Source organism: Podarcis melisellensis, assembly GCF_964234715.1.
Source record: "Podarcis melisellensis genome assembly, chromosome: 3".
Taxonomy (NCBI): Eukaryota; Metazoa; Chordata; class Lepidosauria; order Squamata; family Lacertidae; genus Podarcis; species Podarcis melisellensis.
This window is the reverse complement of record NC_138530.1, coordinates 21,211,669-21,236,157: the sequence shown is the minus strand read 5'-3', so window position 1 is coordinate 21,236,157 and position 24,489 is coordinate 21,211,669. Positions and strand designations below refer to the sequence as shown.

General features: G+C 42.5%; 1 long non-coding RNA gene across 3 annotated transcripts in view; it reads left to right on the top strand.

The window, feature by feature from the left end:
- The first annotated feature begins 9,857 nt into the window (after positions 1-9,857).
- LOC309366063 overlaps positions 9,858-24,489 on the top strand; it is a 45,917-nt gene continuing 31,285 nt past the window's right edge. The window contains exons 1-2 of one of the 3 annotated variants that reach the window (XR_014166456.1): positions 9,858-9,961; positions 12,139-12,208. This is a non-coding gene — a long non-coding RNA (uncharacterized lncRNA). Of the gene's footprint in view, positions 9,962-10,841; positions 11,081-12,135; positions 12,209-24,489 lie in introns of those variants that run through there. The other 2 variants (XR_014166457.1, XR_014166458.1) reach the window with 2 other exon arrangements.

Sequence of the window (24,489 nt, the reverse complement as noted above, 5' to 3'; positions counted from 1 at the left end):
GAGTTTCGTTCACCAAGACCATGGGTAGGCAAACTAAGGCCCGGGGGCCGGATCCGGACCAATCACCTTCTAAATCCAGCCCACGGACGGTCCGGGAATCAGTGTGTTTTTACAGAAGTAGAATGTGTCCTTTTATTTAAAATGCATATTATTAAAATGCAAAATAAAAATCCTTTTTATTTAAAGTGGGTTATTTGTGGGGCATAGGAATTCATTCATTTTTCCCCAAAATATAGTCTGGCCCCCCACAAGGTCTGAGGGACAGTGGAGAGGCCCCCTGCTGAAAAGGTTTGCTGACCCCTGCCCAAGGCACATACGCAATCACTTTTTATATTTTGGATGCTGCTGTCATACAGCGGACTCTGCTTCCACAATTGCCCACCTTCCCATTTCTCCCTTCTCTCCAATATTTATTTAAAATGCATCATGTGGTTGCTAATCTAGGGATGCAGACCCCCTAAGATGAGCACGCTGGCTGTTTCCACAGAAGCCTCCTCGTTTTCTGTTCTACACTTTCCCCCTAGAGGATGTGAGACGTTGTCTTGAAGCAGAAGCTGATTTGTGCGGGTGGGTTTGCTTTAAAGTGATTTTGGTTCCTGGCTTCATCTGCCTGTTATTTGGGAAAGCAAGGGCAGCGTATGATGCAGTGGTGCTCTATCGCTTGATCCAATTTCTTGCAGGTGCAATGGAGCCAACAGACACACAGCTCTGCTGCCTGAAAAGCCTTGGCCTTTCAGTTCAATGGATGAGGCAGTCTTCTGCAGACATCCCTTCTTTGCTCTTGAAGAGATGGAAGTCTCCTCCACTGAAGCAAATGGAGAAGACAGAATATGCAGGACCTCCCCACGCCCACTGGAGAATATGCAGGGCTTATCTCTTAGTACTGTAGCAATAAAACTGCTAGCACATTTGCAAAACTAAGCAGAATCCAGTATGGTTTCAAATGGGATGGGAGATCGCATGTTGAGATTCCTGTAATACAGGGGATTTGGGACTAGATTAGCCTCAAGTTCCCTTCCAGGTCTATGATTCTGGATCAGAGGGTTCCTTGCTCTTACATTAGAGCAATTTTTGCAAAAATAAATAAATAGATAAGCCATGGGAGAATGGGTTCAGGGTAGTGGTACTGGGGCAGGAAGTCTATAGCCTTTTACCTTTGCATCCACCTCCTCCAAAATAGCCCCACTATAGAGAAAAGAAGAAGAAATGGACCAGCTTGGTGGTGATAGCAATTTGACACCTCCCCCCCCCCACACAAAAAATGCCACGGGGAGAGAAGAACAATTGCTGTTGCAATCAAATCTGGATTCCCTGCCCCCTCTCCAGCTATTTTTTAGGTAAAAATGAAAATGTCAAGATATGGTTGATCAGTGGTTTTCTGCAGCTGTATAGATTTTGGCCCTTAGCTACAAAGCTGCTCCAGAACTACACAGGGTCCTATGTGTTCATAGGATCAGGGGGGAAAGCGAAATAAAGGCATTCCCCAGAACATTAGGATTAAATCCATCTTTCTAGGAACTATGGTTCAAATCAAGAGCGTCATCCTCTGCATCACCTGTATCCATAAGTTTCCAAAAGCATGTTAGAAACCAAAAGGTGTTCTGATTAACATTACTGGTGGAAGCCCCTGTGTGTATAGGTACTTCAGTCTTTTCTATCTCCTTCCCCATGCAACATGCAATATGTTTTTTTTTCAGTTACTAGTGACACTCGGCTGTTGCTTCAAAACCAGTGGCGTAGCGTGGGTTGTCAACACCCGGGGCAAGGCAAGTAATTTGTGCCCCCTAACCCGTGGATTTGCGCCCCCTAACCCAAACCCCCAGATGTTGTGCCCGGTGCGGCGGCCCCCCTGCACCCCCCACGCTACGCCACTGGGGGGAACCAAGATAGAGGAGAAGGAAAAGTTGCTGGTTTCATTAGTACAATTTTCAGAGGACATAATGTTGGGCAGCCACATGCAGTGCCAGATTACCAAATAGGCAGAGTAGACACCAGCCTTTTAGGGGCCCCGCGACAATGGATCAAAATAATATTGATTTGATCTTGAAAGAAAATTACAATCAAGCTTTCTTAGTTCAATGTGCGGGGGGACCCCAAGATTTCGACTGCCTCCACAGGGTTTAATCCGGCACTGGCCCCATGAGTCTGATGCAGCGAAAACAAAGAATCTTGTGGTGCCTTTAAGACTAACAAATTTATTATACGGCACAAGATTTGATGGATTAGGCCCCACTTTGTCAGAAGCATCCTTTAAGTCTTCCTAACTGCTCTGTAGTGTAGATTGAAAATGTACTCTGAAAAGAGAGGGAGGGAGGGAGAGGGAGAGGGAGAGGGAGAGAGAAATCCCAGCTGATGGCTGTCTTTCTCTAACCCTTTCCAATCACAGGCTAGCAGTTAAAATAATCCTCACCTACTGGGCATCTAGTGGAGTTGATCTACCTTTTCTGTTGGGAGGTTCATGTCCAGTCAAGCTTCATTAATCTGGACCGAGCCCTGAACGATCACAAATATAACACCAAACAGCTACACCTGTTTATCGAGTCAGTTCATTTCCCCCTCCCTGGCTCCACGCTGAAAAGGAGCATTAATTAAAACAGTAAACAAACGAGCTCCTATTCTAAATCAGAGCTGCAGGCAACGGAGAGATAACTTAGACTCTTGAGAAGAGGGATTTCCAGTTAATTTATGGAATCGACTGTCATTCTCAGGGCAAGAAGGCTTTACTTAGTAGGGGAATTGAAGCAGACAGCCTGTGTCTAAACACTTCTTTTTCAAAGAATATCTTCATTTCTCTCCCCCCCCATCAAACCTTCCTGTTGGAATTTTTAATCAGCTTGGCTTTGACTTTTCAATGGAGGAAGTAGCTCAGTTTTTGCCTGCTATGTCTAGCTCCTCACATTTTCTAGGATTGGAGTTGGTTGTGATCGACCACTAAATTGGCCCCATTTACCATGGTGTGTGTAGCCACAAGGGGAAAAAAGAAGCCCCCCATTTGGGATTTCCTATGGGATAGTGAGGATCACCTGTACAGTGGTACCTCGGGTTAAGAACTTAATTCGTTCTGGAGGTCTGTTCTTAACCTGAAACTGTTCTTAACCTGAGGTACCACTTTAGCTAATGGGGCCTCCTACTGCCGCTGCACGATTTCTGTTCTCATCCTGAAGCAAAGTTCTTAGCCCGAGGTACTATTTCTGGGTTAGCGGAGTCTGTAACCTGAAGCATCTGTAACCTGAAGCATCTGTAACCCGAGGTACCACTGTATAACAAATAATAGTGGGATACAATTTTCAGATAATGAAAATTTTCAGATAATGCAGATAATGGAGTCCGGGCATGTATCTTCTTCTGAGTCCGCAGGCTGGACCAAATTTGCAGAACCCATTCTGATCCAGTAAGAGAGATCTGCAAAACTGTAACTGTGCATTGAAACAACTACACTGGCTAATGGTCTGCTTCCAAACGTAATTCAAAAGTGGAGGTTAAGACCTTTTTAAGCCCTATATTCACTCATTCATTCATTCATTTATCACATTTATATTGTGCCTTGCCTCCAAGTAGCCCAAGGCCACAATTTATCCTCATTAACAGCCCTGTTAATGAGGTAGGTTAGGCAGAGAGAAAGTGCCACACTTGTGCAGTTCAACTCGTAAAAAAAATGAGCAGGAAGATCTTTCGTTTCCAAAAGAAAGAGTCAATCTGATTGGGGGGCATAGATCTTAAGTAGCCCTCTCTGGGTCAGCTCACACACTTGCACCTGACCACACATTCGGCACACAATACAGTTGAAAGTGTCAATGGAGTCCATTGGAAAGCCTTGGGTCTGTGGTGTGATGTCTCCCTTACCTGTGCAAGCTAACACCTGGTTCTGCAATGAAGCAATGAACGTGCGGGGCTGGCCTGCCCATGAGGCCTTGAGCGGCAAAAGTCCTAGGCACCCCACTCACTGAAATCTCATGAGATCTTGCAGGCCACACAAGATCTCATAATATTCCAGCTCTGCCATGCCATGCAGGTAAGGGAGGCTGGCAGCGTGGAGCAGTGGTGACAGCATGGTGGGGTTGTTTGTTTCATTTTACCTCAAGCAATGAAACGGGACGTGGCGCCTCCTGTGGACATACTTGGGCAAACCTCAGTTTCCCCATAGTTAAAGCTGGAATAAAACTCATTCTTCTGGAAAACAATGTTGTCCTTGTACTTAACCCCCTTCTGTGCATGGAAATTCAACCCCTAATTAGTGACTGATGCCTCAATCTTGAATCGTTCTCCTATAAGGCTGTGAGAAGCTCTGCCTTATAGAAAGTATGAGGAAGGCCTACAGCAGGCAGGTGAAATATTAAAGGAACATTTGGCCTAGAATTGAATTGCTACCGTCAAGCACGATGTCAGTCTTCTTCACTCTGAGACTGTTTCTCAACTCAGATTTCTGTTGGGACTATCTAACTTAGGTAATTAATATATTAGATGGATGTTTTATTTTTATATCAGGCTGGGGTTTAGAATTCTTCCATTTGCAGTATCACAACCAAATTGTAGTTTTCAAAAAAATTATAGACATCCCAAGGCAGAAAAACAAATTTCCTCTCTGAATCTTTGTCACTTCATCCTCCTTGAGAGAACGGGGAACGTCTGGTACATATTTCAAATCATCCTGCTTTACTTGTGGCATATCCAGTAATCATGTTGACAAATTAATGGTAGAGAATTAGTTGTACATTAAAGATTGAAACTGTATTATGCGGTACATTGTCATAAAGAGATATAAAACAATAGGAAAATAAATGTAAATGAATTCAGGCTGGTGACATGTAAAATGCTTAGACTGACATCTGTACACTTAACAACTTCCAGAGCTCTGCTTTATTACACATAAAGTAAGAGTGAGGTATGAGAAGGGTTGGGGAAAGTCATCCTTTGCTCAGATCTACGAAAGCATTGGAATTCATGCTTTTTCCAAGAGAGGCAGTAAGTCCAATGGAAACCTGCCCGATCCCATGTGCTGTTATGGTTGCTGCAGTGCAAACAGATATTTGTCCTGCAATGGCTGAAACGGGATTTCATTGACGGGCTGGTATGCAAAGGCAAGCCACCACAAATACCCCCTGCTCCTTTGTTGCACTGATTTGTAATGCAAAAAGGAGCCTAGGAAGAGGGCCTTTTCAGTTGTGGCTCCCTATTTGCATGGGCATAGCCAGGGGGGCAGGGGGCAGCTGCCCCCCAAATCAATAAAAATACTTAACTAACTTAGGTTCTGCCTCCCTAACAAAAATCCTGGCTACTCCCTTGCCCATTTGTGGAATGCTCTCCCAGGTGAGGTCCACCTGGTACCTGTACTGACATCTTTTTGGTGTCAGGTAAAAATATACCTCCCCCGCTATGGGCTTTTGATGGACTACGGTGATGTTGTTCGCTTTTAGTTGTGCTGCCGGCGCTTTCTGCTGCTGTTATTGGGGTTTGCTTCCGGTGTTGCCTTTTACAAATTGCATGTATTTTTGTGCAAATGTGTTTTTCTTATACTCCATCTTTACTTATGCCAAAGGGCAAGTCAGGAGTCAGAACTGTGCAGCAAGTCATAAACCGTAAGATAAAACAGGAGGCAGAACCAACTAATATCCAAGGGTACAAAACACACTGATAAGGTCAAGCAAGTGAAACAGGAAGTCCTTATATTCCTTCCTGCCCAGGAAGATCCCATGAGCCACCATGGGTATGGTAGTCGGTTATGAGCCTAAAGGTTCTTGCAAGTGAAGTGATTCACTCAGTGTTTTTTTTAAAAAAAATATTTAGGGGTACATCTCATTGAAATACTGCCAAACTTAAAATGTTTAGGGGTATGCATACACCTGTGTTCCCCCGGGAAAAAAAGCACTGGATTCACCACTATGTGCAGTCTCAGATAGACCCCACAGACCCTGACAACATCAGAGCTCTAGTTTATCAAGATGGATACTAATTGTTTTGATATCCCACCCATGAGTGAGTGATGGATGAGCATTTCTATATAAAGTAACTGTAGTGTCATCATCATGTTAGATTCAATGAGCAGTCAGTTAGTGTACAAACCAGTTGAGCTATATAAATCAGCCAGAGTACACTTTTTCACACTATACACTTCCACGTGTGTGGAGATGACTTGTACTTATGTTGAGTGTAATGGGTGAACAAGTATTTTTAATAAAGCCAGTTTCAAACAATGAATCATATGCCGGCATGACTAAAAAATAAAACACAACGCGGTATAGTGGTTAGAGCCCCAGAGTAGGATGAGGGAGGTTTGTGCCAAACTCACCACTCAAGGCATGAAGTTCACTGGACGACTTTGGTCTAGTCGTCGTTGTTTTTCAGCCTTGCCTACCTCAGACAGCTGTTGTGAAGATTGTAAGGGAGAGAAAAAGAACCATTACACCAGTGCCAGAGTTCCTTGGGGGAATGGCAGGGCAAAAAATATATAATAAATGTAATACATGTTGGATCAGCAGCACAGTGTCGCAGTGTGGGTTGCTTACTGTTTAAACACACCATTCATTCTCTGTCCTGGTATTATTATTATTATTATTATTAAAATTTGTATACAACCCTATACCCACAGGTCTCAGGGCGGTTACAACATAAAATCAGAATATAAAAACACAAAATACATAATCAAAACAAAAACAAAAACAACCCCCTCCCCCAACACATTTTAAAAGGGCATTGGATGTCAATCAGCCCAAGGCCTGGTTAAAGAGGAACATTTTTGCTTGGTGCCTAAAGGTGTATAATGAAGGCGCCAGGCGAACCTCCCTGGGGAGAGCATTCCACAGATGGGGAGCCACTGAAGACAAGGCCCATTCTTGTGTTGCCACCCTTTGGACCTCTCGTGGAGGAGGCACATGAAGAAGGGCCTCAGAAGATGATCTCAGGGTGCAGGTAGATTCATAAGGAAAGAGACGGTCCTTTTCTTCTTCTCTCTGCAGCCAGTCAGCATTCCACAGTCACTAAGCACACTTTGTCCTTACTGGGCTGTTTTAGGAGTTCCCAGCTAAATTCGATCGCAACACCAAGGGCTGGTATTCAATGCTAGTCCAGCCTGGAGTAGACCTATTGATATTAGTGCACATGGTTCATTTTTTTCAGCGAGTCTACTCTAAAGCAGGACTTGGCTGAATATAACCTCAGCAATCCACGCCGTGGTAACTTCTGAGAGGACCGTATGAAAAGATTTTTGGGTCCGTTCCCCCCTTGCAACTGCTCTCAAATCAATCTCTCTTCTTAAAAAAATGTATTAAGAAGCAAGCTGGGGAGGATTCGGCGCTACCCCACCCGCCTCGCTCTCATAAATACCAAAGTGAGATTGCTTCCAGGGCCACCAGCCCTTCGACTTTCAAGTAGGGAGTGGACACTACTGTGCCGGCTAATTATAAGGATTCAGTTTCCTGGTATGAAGGAATGTGCTACCTGCAGCAAAGGATGCATGAGCGATCAGGAACCAGAGAGGGACGGGGAGGAGGAAGCCGAGCTGAATGCCACATAGAACTGAAGCCGTAGCCCCAGGTTTATACCCACAATCCTGGCCCCTGCCGGGAGACTAATCACTTGGCCATTCTCATTTGCTGTTGTCCAATCAATTCCTGAATGGCAAAACTTCACAATGCGGAGTATGAATTAGAAGGGAGGGGTGGGGGGTGGGATGGTGGAAATAAATGTGGGTGCAGAGGGGTTTTTTGTGGTGGTTGGGTTTTTCCCCCCTTCTTTTTTGCAACAATACCAAACTGAGCCTTTGAGAGAGGACAACAGACGGACAAAGGCACGGCGGAAATAGGAGTAACTTTTGGAGGCCCTCATAGCTCTTGTCAATAAGAGTTAGCGCCATAATGGTAGCATTGGCCCCTCTATTGTATTGCAGGACCGTTGTTTGTAAGCTGTTTTATTTTATTTTTGAAAAATAAAGCCATAAAATGGAACATTTTCTTCTTGCCTTTGTCTGGAAAATACTGAATTGGACCAAATGTCCTCCTTGTGTGTTTGCTGGATGGTTATTTTTTATGTATATATAATCATTTACAACCTGCATGAAGAACTTACATTTCACCTTCCCTCCCCTCTCTGAAGAATAGGAAAGCATATTGAGCCAGACAGATGTCAGGCCCCTGTTTTAAAATTTAGCTTTGTTTACCCAACAGAATGGAATTCATTACGATGCAAAAATGGCTCAATTTTGTGACCTCTTTTTTTTCATAATCCAAAGTGTCGACAATATCAAAAAGCTCATTTGAAGGTCACAGGTTTATGTATCTATTCTCTTAAGTGTTTCAGAAAATTTATATGGAGAATGCCAAAAGTGGAATATGTGCAAACATAGTCTTCATTGTTTACCCTAACCTTGCCATTATTATCAGATAGACAGTGTGTAGGAAAAAAGCATTAAAAGCTATTATGAGCAATGGAATTTCCCTCCCTTTTCTTACCAGAAGACTTTTCATTTTAGCCCCTGATCTGAAAAGGTCACTTTTTCATTCTTTGCACTTGGTTCTTTTTATAACTTCTATATTTCAAGCATGGGGAGGGGAAAAAATCTTTGGTGAAACTATTTTTCATCCCTGCAAGTAGTAATTCATTTTATTGCATCTGGATGTTTTACATGTAGTTCCAGTCGGCATTTTGATGACATCGACAGCTATAAAAGCCGAAAGCAAGGTGGAGTGTTTGTTTGTTTTAAAACCAGGTGCCCCCCGCCCTGCTTGAATAATTTAAAATTGGCAGAATTAATAAATCGTGAACTTCTGCCTAATCTGAAGATGTGAAATGATTTAATTTTGTTATATATAGTGGCATATGGTTTGACAGGCCAGCTAATATTTAACTGTTACTTAATTCCTCCAGTTCTCTGCCTTTTGTTAAAGGAACTTTCCTGGCTGGATCTTGTTGCTCCGGTCCATGCTAATTGCAGCTTGCATTATATTACAGATGGCTTTGTAAAGAAAACTATACCGTAAACCTGGAAAGTTGCATGTTTCTATTTGCACAAACTTGATGCACTTATTTTGAGAGGGTCATTGCAAAGGGAAGCTGTATAGGCCGTAAGAATGTCCTGTATAATAAGCTTAAACAGAACCTTTTGTCAAGCCCAGTATTCTCAGGCCTGAAAATTAGGCCTCCTTTTCCTAACTGCAAGCTGAAGTGGTTCATTACTGTGGCTTCCTTCGCCGGGCCTTGGCCCAGCCAATCCCCCCCCCAGTACTCAAGGTCTGTAACTTCCTTAAAAAGGAAGAAGGAAAACAGGCTACACAAAGGTCTTGTTAGCACTTCCTATGCGAAATTAGCAGCTTTCTAAAAGGTACAACTCCAATTACCTCACATAGTGGGGACGCACACAAACCCAACAAAGACTCCAGTCTTGCAAGTGACATTCTGTCTTTCTAGAGTTACTTCCCTAATTAGGAGTGAAGAAGGCCTATTCTAGTGAGTGCATCTATTTACAGTGGGGCACAATGCTTTAACTTGAGCGTCTTTCTGAAAGACCAGTGTTAAAAAACACAAGTGCTCTTTTGGCAAAGCTGTCTATGGAGAAGCACCACATTCCTAACGGTTACACCCTCTACAGAAAAAAAGAGAGAGAGGGAGAGGGAGAGAGAGAAAAAAAAGTGTAGGTCCTTCTACCATCAAACCCGCCCCACCACCGGTATTGTTCACACTTCAAGATTCGTTTGAGACAATAAAGCTTCTGCCCAGTGAGCGCTGGGAATTACAGTGGACAATGGAGGAGGCATTCTTAAGAGTGTCTAATGATGGGGGGGAAAAGAAAAATATTTATTGCTTTTGACAGTTTCACAAGGGGCAAAAATCCTTGTCATGGTTTAAAGTTTCCACAGCTGTTTGGAGGGGAGGGTGGCGCCTACGGACTGGAAACAGTTCGGCGTCTTTGTTTAGCAGGCTAAGCGCAAAAGGGGCCAAGCTGTGAAATTAAAGATGTAAGTTCATTAAGGTAAGAGAAATTGCGCCAGCGTGGTTGTTGGTACAGGTGTAAGCTGCGGGTCAAGATGGCCCCGACCTATTTGCATATTGCTTGCTTGACATGGGAAGATACCTTTTTTCTGAATCCATGTGTAGAGAGATATATAGGGAAAGGCTTTATTTCTATATTTATATGTTTATATATATTTATTTAGCTCCCTCTTTTTTTCCCCTATAGGCCCCTTTTCACTATAAAGGGCCTCAAAGAGGTTTACAAAACAAGCAACAGAATAAACACATGAGCCAAATAAGTAGGCGTTTAAAACAGAAGATACAGATATAGATAGGCACTTGTACCTTGGCAGATAGTGGTCTATATGCCATCCACTTTCACATTCTCGTTGAGGAATAAAGCAAGTTTGTCTTTGTTTCCAAATGCAACACATCTGCATTTGTTCAGGAACACATCCATCTATCCACCCATCATTCTTTTCCACCTCTGTTGCCTTTCCCATAGCCTAATTTAGATTGTAAGCGCCTTGTGGGAAGAGACCTGCCTATTATTTATTCGGCGTGTAAAAACTCTGTAAAAGCATCACATAGTTGCTTAAATAATTAATAGTGTTGTTGAAGACAATTAGGAAACAGACCCATTTGCACAGATGGGTTATCTATCTGTCTATTTGTGTCTATATGTCTTTCAGTCTATTTGTCTGTCTGTCTGTCAGTATCTATCATTTCCCCCACATGGTTTTATCACAGATTTTGACGGTGACACTTCCTTTCCTCTCTTATCTCTCATTAAAAGTTGTTTTGAAAATCCATGGTTCTTGCTGCAAATGAACCCAGATTATTAACATTTATTCCATGTGGAGCTTTGTTTTGTTTTGTTTTACCTCAGAAGACTGCAGCTTGTTAAGAGGACGGTTGTTAAATGGTTCTGTTCTTCTCCACAAGGCTCATAGAAAGTGAAATTTTCTTTAAAAATTAATTTCAGAAAGGAAAGTGATCACGCTCTGTAGCTGCAATGCTGCTGTAATGTTCATGCTGCCTATATGATCCATACCCAGGAGATAAAAGTAAAATCTGTGCCTAAACTCATCCAAATGGAAGGAACTGACAGCAAAGTCTCAAAGCATGCTTTTAAAAAGTAAGTCTCATTGAAACACAGAGTTGTGTTTGATTCTGAGGCTATAGATCACTTGCATGTGATGATGTCAGTGTGATATTTAATGTGCAATTAGGCTGTAAAGTTAATTTTAATGCTCATTTTCAAATAAGACAAGTAAGTCATTATCATTACATTTTGAGAGCTTTAGGTTGTAATCCTAAAAACACTTAACATAAAGTAAACCCCACGGATACAGCGGAACTTGCTTTTTTTTTTTTTTGTAAACATGCAGAGAATTGATTGTGCTACATGTTTCATTTCTGTATAGAGAGAGAGAGGGAGCGCATCATGGATGCAGAACTGAGAGAGTATCTAATTTCATCATTTTGCGAAGCAGTGGTTTAGATAAATGACCTTTTGCACACAATTGTTTTGCAGAGGTCAATTTTTAAACTATTGTTCAGTTTTGTACCTGAGAAGAGAGTGCAGTTTAAAGCTGATGGGCTACTTTTCTGCAATTGCACCCATATTGTGATGCTGCATCGCCCTTGATAGAAAGAAACGTCTGTCTTGAGACAGTGGCATAGCCTGCTTGGAACACTAATGTCCACATATCTATCTGCCCGTTCTCTCATTCAATTTTTAGCGCGTGTGAGGAGCTTTTAAAAGGCAGACTTTTCTATAGCAAGGCTTCCTGATTCAGGCATTCTGCCTCTGTTTCGAAGCCAGGTCTGTTTTGGATAAGTGCTTCATTGTCTCTCATTCTGTCTTGGGCAGAATATTGAAATATTTATCTTGGATTGGGGGTCTAATTCTGCTCAGCAGACATCAGTCAAAAGTGTTCCATTGACTTGGGGTTGCAAGTTGATCTGTCCTGGGTTTTCTCCCCATTTATTTCTCTTGAGCAAGATGCCTTAGGAAAAAAAGGTGGATAATCTTCAGGAAGTGGGGAACAACAGCCTTGCTAATGCACAGGAGAATCTGCTGTTATCAAAGAGTGGTTTTTCTTCTTCTTCTTTTTGCTCAGACACAAAATAATTATTCTCTTTCCCCCCTCCCCATCCTTCCCCCCCCCCCTTTTGGCAACAAACAAGCAGAGAAGCTGATGTCTTTGCATAAGAGAACTGCAGCAGCGACTTGCAACCCTACCAGTCAATTTTTTAAAAGGTAGGCTTAACACTCTCTTTTTCATGTGTGAATAATGGATTCTGTTTTGCTACATAAAGAATTATTTGAAATGGTGCAGCCGAGTTAAAACATACATCCGTTTAAAACCAATTTAGCATTTGCATTCAGAGATATTTCAGATGCCCCATGTTTTATGCAGCTTTCCACTCCTTTTAGCAAAAGGTGAGCTCTCCAAATGATAATTTGGTGTATTTGAAAACATGCCCGTAGAATGGTGTGAGTCTCTTTATTGAGTTATTAACATTTCATATCTGTCCATATTGCTAGCACTTTCTTTCATGCTTTAACTATTTAACCGATCTGTTCTATTTTAAAATTTACAGCAGTGCTCAGAAGCATTAAATATCAGTTATTGTCAAAGGTTTGTGTTTGTATTTTGTTTCATTAAAAAAACAAACAACATGGAGATGCACCTTTTACTAACAACTGCAGTCAAATAGATGACTAAGACCACCAAAATGTAACACACCAAATACTAATCACAAGTTTGCAGTAAAGAACACTACAAGTGGAAGTATCACAATACAGTATCACTGTATTTGCAACTTGTAAAAAAAGCATAATCTGATGAGAGAGAATTTGCAATAAAGGAACTCTTATTACACAAATATATATTTATTCAAGAAAGAGAATATTGTTTACCTTGAGGTGTGTGCTTTTTATCCAGTATTAATTTACCCAGAAAAGGAGGAAAAATATATTTCGAAATGTATCAGAATGTTGAAGATGTTGCTATCAGTTGTTCACCTAACTGATATATAAATATAGGCTATTACTGCTTAGATGTAATTCCAAGTATAAGCTCAGCCCTGTGACGCTACCTATATTTTAATATTTCTATTCAAGCAGATGTAAAAAATTACATTGAATGGGTAGACATATGCCCATGGACAACACAATATTTACAGATTCAGAAAATCTCACCCCATATAATTTTAGAAATATGTGCTGGTGTAGCTAAAATGGATAATTTTCGACAAACATCCCATTCTTAAAAAATATGTACCTGGAAGTAAGATTCCACTAATTTCAATTGAATTTAGGATCACAACCAAGATAGTGTTTTAGAAATGCCTAAAAGTAGCCATTTCAAAAACTCTTACATAATTGTATTAGACTTTTTAACAATATCATAATTCTTAATAAATTGTTATTTCCTAACAAACTTTAGGCTGGGTTTTTAAAAGTAACACCCATTTTCCCCCCGTCAATGTTGCTAACATAAAAACATTAATTTTATTTGCTCAAAAACTATAAGGTTTCTTTTTTACAATTGATGGAATTCAGTCTGAAACAATTTTTAAAAAATTGTTCCCTTGGGAAAATATATCAAACTTACAGACCAGTCCTAGAAGGAAAAAACACTTTGTCTATGACACTTACTTCCAAGTAAGTGTGCATAGAAAAGAAGTGCCCATTTCTGATTTCTTCTAAGTATACAATTAATTCAATGCAAGCAGTCACTAGGAGCATGTATTTGCAGTGGATATTTGGTTTGGGGTATGTAACTGAATGGCTGGGAAAAACTTTTAAAATGCTAAATTATCACCGCTTTGCATATATGTATATATTTGTGTGTGTGTGTGGAAAATACTCTCATTAAAGAGGTGGACCACGAATCTGAAGAAAGTGTATGAAGTGTAGCATGCAAAACTAAAATGCACTTTCCAGGTAAATAAAATTGGAAAATGTTCTTACAAATTCTGCTGTGCTGCATTTTTTCTCCTGCCCTCTGCAGTTCTGAATTTCTTCTGCTCCTATTCTGAGGATTAGCAATTTAAGTTATGTATTAAACATATCTGGCAAGCTCAATCTAAGAGTCATTATACATGTTTTAATAGCAAAAAATGTGTCATTGCCAGACACAATTTTAATATTTCAAGATATGCTTCTTTCCCTTAATAGCCTGATTAGCAAATTTACTTGGAAGGGTAGTTTTAAGATGCATATTGTGGCCGGCAAAATAAATATTCAAGATACTTCCCCCCCCCCACCCCTTTTTTAAAAAATGGATTTTTATGCTTAAACAAATTTCTGCAAATCAGTGTGTATTTATTTATTTATTTATTTAAAGTCTTTGCTAAGAATATGTACAAAAACTTTGCAATGTACACTATATTTCCAGTCCCTAATTTGAAGGCCCTGGATAGATTATTAGGCCTTGATCCATGAAAAACATATGCACTTATAAGTCATGGCATGCTGGCATGGTCTTGAATATTTGAAAAAAGAAAATAGATATATTTGCTTTTCCATAAGTAAATAAGGCATTTTCATCGTGAGCAAGATAACCGTGATGTCTTTGTGGTTTGGTGTTGTGCCCCACCTAAGAATTATTGTGGTTTTTTTTACCTGCCAAAAGATCCCTTTCCTATTGACCTGGGAAGTCACAACAGGGATCTGTCTATCTGTTCAACATCCCCGCAGCTGTGAAAGATGTCATAGGTTAGACCAGGAATGGGAAACTGTTGATCCTCATGTGCTGTTGGACTCCAACTCCCATCAGCCTCATGAAGCATGGCCAATGGTTAGGGATAACAGGCGTTGTAGTCCAATAACATCTGGCAGTCATAAATTCCCCCAGCCCTAAGTTAGACCTAAACATTACTGCTAAAAATGGCCTCTTTGTGTTGACGTCAGCTCCAAAAATGTAGTCAATGCATAGTATCTGATGGCTTTACGTTGTCTATTTCCCTGCCCAACCAATGTGGATGAGGAAACTCACATGATGGTGAAGCTGTGTCATGGAGATGTGTGGCAGAATAGAGAGGGAGAATATGGAGGTTGCTTTTTTCACCAGCATCACACTGGTGCATGCAATCTGTCTTTCTGGGTACATCAGTGGTCTCAGCTTTATCACTGTCAACACCCACCTTGATCTAGTATAAGGTGAAATTGGATTCCTGGTGGCTCTAGCTCACAGGTGTGGAAGATGAGTGGTAGAAAAGTCATGTTGCACCTTGCATGGCTACGAGGTTGTTAGAGAGACAGGGTGGTTCTTTGGGTCTGGGTTTTTTTTTCAGTCTAGAAAAATGGCAGGCAAGGGGGAGACATGATAGAGCTGCAAAAATCTGAGTATTGTGTGAAGGAAATGGATATACAGAAGTGTTTCCTCCCACCTTTCTTTCTCACAACACTGGAACCTGGGTTCAATCACAGAAAGTGAATGGGGAGAGATTTGGGACAGGCAGAAGGAAGTACTTCTTAACTCACCCCATAGTTAAACTATGGGATTTGCTACCAATAAAATGTAGTGATAACCACCTATAAGGATGGCTGTAATAGGAGGGGGAAAACAAGTTCATGGAGCATAAAGTGATCAATAGCTACTAGTCATGATGGCTAAATATTACTTCCAGTGCTATAGGAAGTGATAACAGCTGCTAGGAATCATCTGTGTGGAGAGTGCCATGGGAATAGAATGCTGGATTAGATAGGCCTTTGATTTGATCCAACAGGGCTTATGGGTTGCAATTTAGCAACCCGTGTCTCAGTAAGTATTCGGGTGCCATAAATTAGGTTCTCACAACTTGTGACCAATCTTACAACTTGTGACTCAATAAATCTTACGTTTTGACAGCCAGTCTGGTACTTCAAGAAGGATGGGGACGTCAAGCACCAAATATGTCACAAAACAGAGAGAGAGGAGGCAGATTATATGTGGAAAAAACAACAGTGTAATTCTATGCATGCCAGAATTAGAAGACGTGTCTACTCCCAGGGAAATGTGCATAAGCTAAGGGCTGCCATATGTCCGGGTTTTCCTGGACACGTCAGGGAATTCGGACGGAAAATGGCATCCAGGCAAATTTTCGGCAAATCGGGAGGAAATAAATGTCTGGGGAAACCCAGACATATGGCAAAGGATGAGATAATTTAAAAAATAATAATAATTTGAAAATTTAAAAAACTTTGCTTTTGGGAGGAGGTGTTTTTCACTTTTGGGAATATGGCAACCCTGGCATAAACCCAAATGCAGCCCAAAAGTACTGTTCCATTAGGCCAGGACTGATGAACTTGTGGCCTTCCAGGCATTGTTGGCAGTCCTAACTATTTCTGACCCTTGGACGTGCTAACATCCAGGTTTCCCATCCCAGCATTAAACCATTATGTGTTTGCACGTCTATGTGTGCATGTGGACCAAATATATTTAATGTATTTGAAAATAATCACACAGAAAGGAAACTGACACCATAAGTCAGCCTTGGCCAACCTGGTGCCCTCTATATGTTTTGAACTACAGCTCCCATCAGCCCCTGTCAATAGGTGCTGATTGGGACTGTTGCAAGCTGTAGTCCAAAGTGTTTTATTTTTTAAAAAAAGAGTGCCGCTCTACAACACAAATAGTTTCAAGGTGGCCTTCAGATACACGAGAGCCAGTGTGGTGTAGTGGTTAAGAGCGGTAGTCTCGTAATCTGGGGAACCGGGTTCGAGTCTCCGCTCCTCCACATGCAGCTGCTGGGTGACCTTGGGCCAGTCACACTTCTTTGAAGTCTCTCAGCCCCACTCACCTCACAGAGTGTTTGTTGTGGGGGAGGAAGGGAAAGGAGAATGTTAGCCGCTTTGAGACTCCTTAAAGGGAGTGAAAGGCGGGATATCAAATCCAAACTCTTCTTCTTCTTCTTCTACATGGAGGGCACCAGGTTGGTCCAGGCTGCCGTAAGTATTCAAAAAATGTATGCTATCTCTCGTCACACACCACCCTTCCTCTTTATGGCAGTCCAGTCCATTCAGAAGTTTCAGAATTATACCTTAATTGTGTCATAAAGGTGAGGCACCATGGTGGCCGCCACAGCAGAAAACAGCTCCTGAACCGAGCCAGAGTAAATGGCTCTGGCTGGCTGGCTCCTGGGCTGCCAGGACTGCTGCCACCTGCGCCGATAGGAGAGAAGAATCGGGGGCGCCCGGTGCGTCTATCAGAGGAGCCGAAACCCCCCCTCCCCATTACCTTGATCAAGCTGGGCACTCACCCAACAACCCAGAGGAGCTCCAGGACCAGGAGGACCACGGAGCTAATGCGAAGAGGGGGAAGGAAAGGGGGAAAGAGAAAGAGAGAAAGAAAAAGGAGTCCCAACCTTACTGTTGCTGTTGCCATCGCTGCCGCTGACGGGAAAGAAGAGGAGAGTACGCACCACTAAGGAGACTGCGGGAACCCCAGAGAAGCCCTCAAGACACAACCCAGATGGGACACAAATGACCGCCTAATCCAGATGCTCTGTAAAAGCCACCAGTCAACAACGCCTGTGCAGCTCAGCAACATCCAGGAACCACCACCACTCCAAATCACAACACCCTCCTCCCCAAGAGGACATCAAGCAGGCCTTAAACCAAAAACATCAGTGAGACTGCATTGACACCAACCAGGGAGATGGCAAACATCACTGAGAACACAACACACACACCCCACCAAGATGAGAATGATATAACAACAAAACAAGAGCTGAAGGAAGTGAAAACAAGACTAACAGAACTACTGAAGGTGTTTAGTGACCTGACCTCCAAAGTGGAAACTCTAGAAAACAAGAACCAAATACAAGAAAGAATAATAGAGGAGTACCGAGAGGAAAACACACGTGTGAATAATAAGTTGGCTGAACTAGAAAGCCACCTGGAAAGAGTAGAAACGGAAAACACAGAAATGAAAATCAAACAAGCAGACCTCAAAGATCGTGGTAGATGCTGCAACATCCACTTCTGCAACTTTCCTGAAAAAGTGGAGGAGCAAACCCCAGCAAACCTAATTGTTCGCTGGCTGAAAAATACTATCCCAAACCTGGCACTCAAGGTAGACGACCTGGGGAGGGCTCACAGAGCCCTAAAACCTATGCCGAACCCCACCCCAAGAGACATCATTGTAATAATAATAATAATTGTGTGCTTCACACCCTACAAAAAGAAAGGTATGGAACAACCTCAGAAACCAACCTTCGATATGGAGACAACCCAATATTGGCCTTACAGGATTTATCTCAGGACACCCTAAATCAGAGGAAAAGCCCACGCCCATGCACCCAGCTTCTCCAACAAGCAGGGATTAAGTACCGATGGGGCTTCCCCTTCTGCCTCATTGTAACAACCAACAGAACACAACACATGGCTACCAACATACCCAACATTGGCGTCACAAAGACGCTTAACACCGTCTCACTGACCACCCCCTATCGCAAACGACAGGGAGGACGGCCTGCCTCTGAACCAGGCCCTCCATACCAGCTGAGACTTAGAACCAACCTGCTAAACACCAGAAGGCCCCAAAAACCCCTAAAAACACCTATATGCCTACATATAGGATACTCTCTATAATTTACCCCCAACCCTTTAACCCAAATCTAATCCTAATCCCACTAGTCCCCCACCCACAACACGCTAGGTCAGTGCAACCCATTGGTTCGTTAAACAACACAAAGTCCGGCCCACGGGTAAACTTTGCAAAGTCAGAAGCTATGTGCTTCAACACCACTCCTCACACCCAAAAAGAACTCACTAATGTCACCAAAATAAAACTTCTTCTGTGTATCTGAAGAAGTGTGCATGCACACGAAAGCTCATACCAAGAACTAACTTAGTTGGTCTTTAAGGTGCTACTGGAAGGATTTTTTTTTGTTTTGACCAAAATAAAACTTTGCCACACCAAGTTCAGATACCTAGGGGTACAAATAACCAGAAACCTCAATAAATTGTACCTCCACAACTACAAGCCCCTGTGACAACAAATGAACAGAGACCTAAAGAGATGAAACAACATGAATTCCACTCTTTCAGGCAAAATAGCCATGATCAAAATGATCACCCTCCCAAAATTAACCTACCTATTCCAAACCCTCCCAATCTGGATTCCCCCAACCCAACTCCGCAGATGGCAGAGAAAACTACACTCTTTTATCTTTTCACATAAGAATAAGCCCCAAATACCTGCACCTCCCCACCTCAGAAGGAGGATGGGGAATCCCCAACATAGAAGCATATTACATTGCCAACCAAATACGCCATATAATCCCATATATACTAGAAGATGAGACAAAACAATGGATACACTTAGAGAGGAACACAATTGAAAATACCTAAACCACAGCATACCCACTCCTACCAAACAAACTAAGGAAAATTCCCACAACACTTAACAGGTACACACAGACCATGCTCAAAACATGGAAAACAGAAATAGGCAAACTAACCCCATCCCCAATAATTCCCCATGTGTGCCACCCATTATTCCACCATGCAGCACAAAACCTCCAGATAAAAACCTGGCAAACCAAAGGCTTCTATCGCCTAATAGACTTCTATAAAAATAACAAACCTTTGTCAACACAAGAAATACAGGACAAACTAGAAGACACCCAAATGCCTTGGTTAGCACAACACCAATTACACGCCCTCTTAAACAATCCAGCAGTAAAATCAGCAGCAACTAGGCCCCTGACAACCTTTGAAAACCTTCTCCTAACAACAAAGGGACATGGTAAAGGGATGGTATCTGCAGTATACAAAATACTACTCCAAAATCCCACGAACCTCCTAGACACAATCAAAAAACAATGGGAGGATGACATAGGCTATGAGATTAACCCCACTCAATGGACCAGAATGTGGTCTAACCCCTCCCCCTTTAAATCCATATCAATGAAAAGAAAAGAATTCACTCTGAAACTCACCTACAGGTGGTTCCTTAAAACCCAGAAAACTATGTAAAATAACTAAGCATGTATTAGCATTCACCCCAGAATTGACCCTACTAAACATCTTCCAAGACAATAATGCCCACAAAGAATCATAGAGTTGGAAGAGACCACAAGGGCCATCGAGTCCAACCCCCTGCCAAGCAGGAAACACCATCAGAGCACTCCTGACATATGGTTGTCAAGCCTCTGCTTAAAGACCTCCAAAGAAGGAGACTCCACCACACTCCTTGGCAGCAAATTCCACTGTCGAACAGCTCTTACTGTCAGGAAGTTCTTCCTAATGTTTAGGTGGAATCTTCTTTCTTGTAGTTTGGATCCATTGCTCAGTGTCCGCTTCTCTGGAGCAGCAGAAAACAACCTTTCTCCCTCCTCTATGTGACATCCTTTTATATATTTGAACATGGCTATCATATCTCCCCTTAACCTCCTCTTCTCCAGGCTAAACATGCCCAGCTCCCTTAGCCGTTCCTCATAAGGCATCGTTTCCAGGCCTTTGACCATTTTGGTTGCCCTCCTCTGGACACGTTCCAGTTTGTCAGTGTCCTTCTTGAACTGTGGTGCCCAGAACTGGACACAGTACTCCAGGTGAGGTCTGACCAGAGCAGAATACAGTGACACTATTACTTCCCTTGATCTAGATGCTATACTCCTATTGATGCAGCCCAGAATTGCATTGGCTTTTTTAGCTGCCGCGTCACACTGTTGGCTCATGTCAAGTTTGTGGTCCACCAAGACTCCTAGATCCTTTTCACATGAACTGCTCTCAAGCCAGGTGTCACCCATCTTGTATTTGTGCCTCTCATTTTTTTTGCCCAAGTGCAATACTTTACATTTCTCCCTGTTAAAATTCATCTTGTTTGTTTTGGCCCAGTTCTCTAATCTGTCAAGGTCGTTTTGAAGTGTGATCCTGTCATCTGGGGTGTTAGCCACCCCTCCCAGTTTGGTGTCATCTGCAAATTTGATCAGGATGCCCTTGAGTCCATCATCCAAGTCGTTGATAAAGATGTTGAATAAGACAGAACTCATAACCCACCTACTTTCAGCAGCCAGAAACATCATAACCAGACACTGGAGAGACCTGTCAGGAGTAAGCAGGGACCAATGATACCAAATAGTATGGGAAACAGCCTTACTAGAAAAATTAACCAATAAACTGAAACTGACACGGGGACAAATAGAAGAAGACACCTTCACTCCAGTATGGCTCTCCTTTATCACATATGCAGCCCAACAAGACAATGACAAAAATCCACCACCAACATACAAATCAAGATGGCTAACCTGATCCAAAACACCCACCCACCCCACTCACACATGAAAACAAAGATCACCACAACCAAACACAAATAAACAACCACGCCCTAGGCCAACCCCAAATTCTCTCACCACCAAAGGAACACAAGTGAATAGCAGAGAACCTGCACAAGCAACGCTGACACCAAACCCCACATATATTAAGTAAAATAGAAATATCGCCACCCCACCCCCACTCACCTTTTCCCCCTCCACCTCTTTCCCCCTTTTCTTCCTAATGTCTCAACAAATGAAACTGATCTGTAAAAAATGTTACTTGGAAAAAAAAGAGAGACATTGCACATACTTTTGTAAACCAAGAAAATCTTTAATAAAAATAAAATAAAATTGTGCTATAAATGTGTGAACCCTCCTGGAGATAATTCGTGGACTTGTACAGGAAAAAAGAAACCATCATTTGTAATCAATATCCAATTAATTCCCTAGGCTTAACAATTTCCACCAATGATTAAAAAAACCTCCTGCACTAGAAATATTGTCTTCAGATAGCCCTACTGAGCCCAGGTTTTCTGTAGGACTGACCACTAGAATTATAGCAACTAAACACATGAATAATGCTGCATTCACCTGTCTGTCTGTCTGTCTGTCTGTCTGTCTATCATCTATCTATCTCCCATCAATTTATTAGTGATCTCCCCACCACCTACCACTGAATTTCTGTTCAGTTCGCATTTAATTAAAACTTTCTGAACAATATTGAAATAAAATAGAGGCCACCCTTCAAAAATTGTACTTTTAATAGATTTGCTGTTCAGTTCTCCAGCCAAATAAGGTGTGCAGACATGCCCGTACTAGGGTAAAGTGTGCAAATAAATGCATAGGTTAGTGAAAATAACTCACAAAATGCATCACAGTAAGGGAAAATTGCTTTTCAAAAATGTGTGCCTTAGCCAAAACTGCATGAAAAGTGTGTTCATTAGGGTGAATGTGCACGAAAATGTTTATAAATTTGTATTTGCAATTTAACCAAAATTCACAAATTCCTGCAGAAATGTTGAGAACTGAATTCAAGACTGGAAAAATTGAAAACAGGCATATTCGCCATTCCCTGCTCTTAACAAAAATAGTCAAGATTTTGAAATGTAGTACATGCCAGCAAATTAATTTTATTGTTTTATTCATTACTCAGATTGCTAAAACAGGGCAGATTACAGCGTAGAAAAATAAAATGGTGCCATCACACTCAAATAAGCAATGAAAGTAGGTAAAATATAACAAATGAAGTTATCATCTATAACTCTGGACTGTCATAAAACTTTGACAGAGAGTCCCATCAATGCCATCAGACTCCTGCAAAGGCAGAGGTATGTTTTCATTTGGCACCTGAAGGTGTGTCAGATGCAGTTGCCAAACAAGGCCGTGCCTTGTTTACAGGTAAAGTTTACAGGTTAGCAATGTTCTTAGGCAATCTGGTAAATAGTATGTACAGTGTACACCAATGTACAGTGAGACATTGGTCATCTCTGCTGTATTGAATGGATGCAGCAGATCCTGTGTCGTAAGTGTTTTTCAGTGAAATGAATGCAGCTTAGTCATAGGTTCAGGGTGGGGAAACTCCTCCTCATTTGGCACTCTGTTTGGTCCCCAGGCTGCCCCCTGACTTTCCAGACCCCAGCCTACTATACAAAGGTAAAATTAACATTCATTGCTCCATTCACTTTGCCTCTGGCTCTGTCAGGATCCTAGAGCCCTCCCAGCTCCTTCCCAAAGCTGGGAAGGTGCTAACTAGACTTAGAAGAGGAGGTGGGAAGAATCTAGCACCTTGCTTACCCAGCTCTGGGAAAGCAGTTTGAGGCCTGCGGAGAGGAGCCCCTCAAAGGTTGCCAAGGGCTGCCCAAAATGCCTTGAGGGTTGCATTGGACCACCTTGTGCTATGGGATTGTAGGTGATCAGAACACAAGTCAGCCGTATGGTATGACTGCAAAAGGGATGGGCAAAATTTTAGGCTGCATCAATAGACACAGAATTAATGGAACTTTGTTCTGCACTAGCGATATATCATCTGAAGTACAGTGTCCAATTCTGGATCTTGCAGTTTGAATTCTTCTGTGCAAAGCTTGTAAACTGCGGGTGGCGAACCTCTGGCCTGACACAGATCCCAATTTGGCCTTTCCCCCAAACCACACCCACCTACCCTACACCTGACGTCTTATGTGATGTCATGTGTGATGCAGGGAGAGACACTCAATCACAGAGTCGATCCATGCAGAGAGCAGCTATGCCAGCCCTATGTTTGGTGCTTTGCCAAGCAAAGGGCCGGCAAAGCCCCATGCGCTATCGTTCCCAAGTGCCTGGCAGGCAACTGGTTATTGAGTCCTTGGGAAGTGCTGCGCAAGGGACACCTGGGTGGGACAAACTGCCTGTCAGTCATCTGACATAATGATGCCTGGTGATTGACAAGAGGGTTGTCCAGCCCACCTGTCAGCACCAGCCTATGGGGGGTGAGGACAGATATCGATCTGGCCCATCAGGCCAAAAGAGGTTCCTTGATCTGGACAAACTGGAACAGTTTCAGAGGAGTACAATGAAGGTGGTCGGTGGGGGGAGAGGAAAGCTGGAGGAACCAGGTATGCTTAGCCTGGAAAAGAGAAGAGTGAAGTTCAGGTCAATTCTGTGTCCAGGGCAGCTGTTTACTAGCTCCATCTGGAATGCAGGCTGAGACCCTATCTGCCCATGGACTGTCTCCTCAGATTGGTGCATGCTATGGTTTTCTCTCGCTTGGACTACTGCAACGCGCTCTATGTGGGGCTACCTTTGAAGGTGACCCGGAAACTACAACTAATCCAGAATGCGGCAGCTAGACTGGTGACTGGGAGCGACCACCGAGACCACATAACACTGGTCTTGAAAGACCTACATTGGCTCCCAGTACGTTTCCGAGCACCATTCAAAGTATTGGTGCTGACCTTTAAAGCCCTAAACGGCCTCGGCCCAGTATACATGAAGGAGCATCTCCACCCCTTTCGTTCAGCCCTGACACAGAGGTCCAGTGCTGCGGGCCTTCTGGCAGTTCCCTCATTGCGAGATGCCAAGTTACAGGGAACCAGGCAGAAGGCCTTCTTGGTAGTGGCACCCACCCTGTGGAATGCCCTCCCACTAGATGTCAAAGAGAACAACAACTACCACACTTTTAGAAGACATCTGAAGGCAGCCCTGTTTAGGGAAGCTTTTAATGTTTGATGGACTACTCTATTTTAATATTTTGTTGAAAGCTGCCCAGAGTGGCTGGGGAAACCCAGCCAGATGGGCGGGCTCTAATAATAA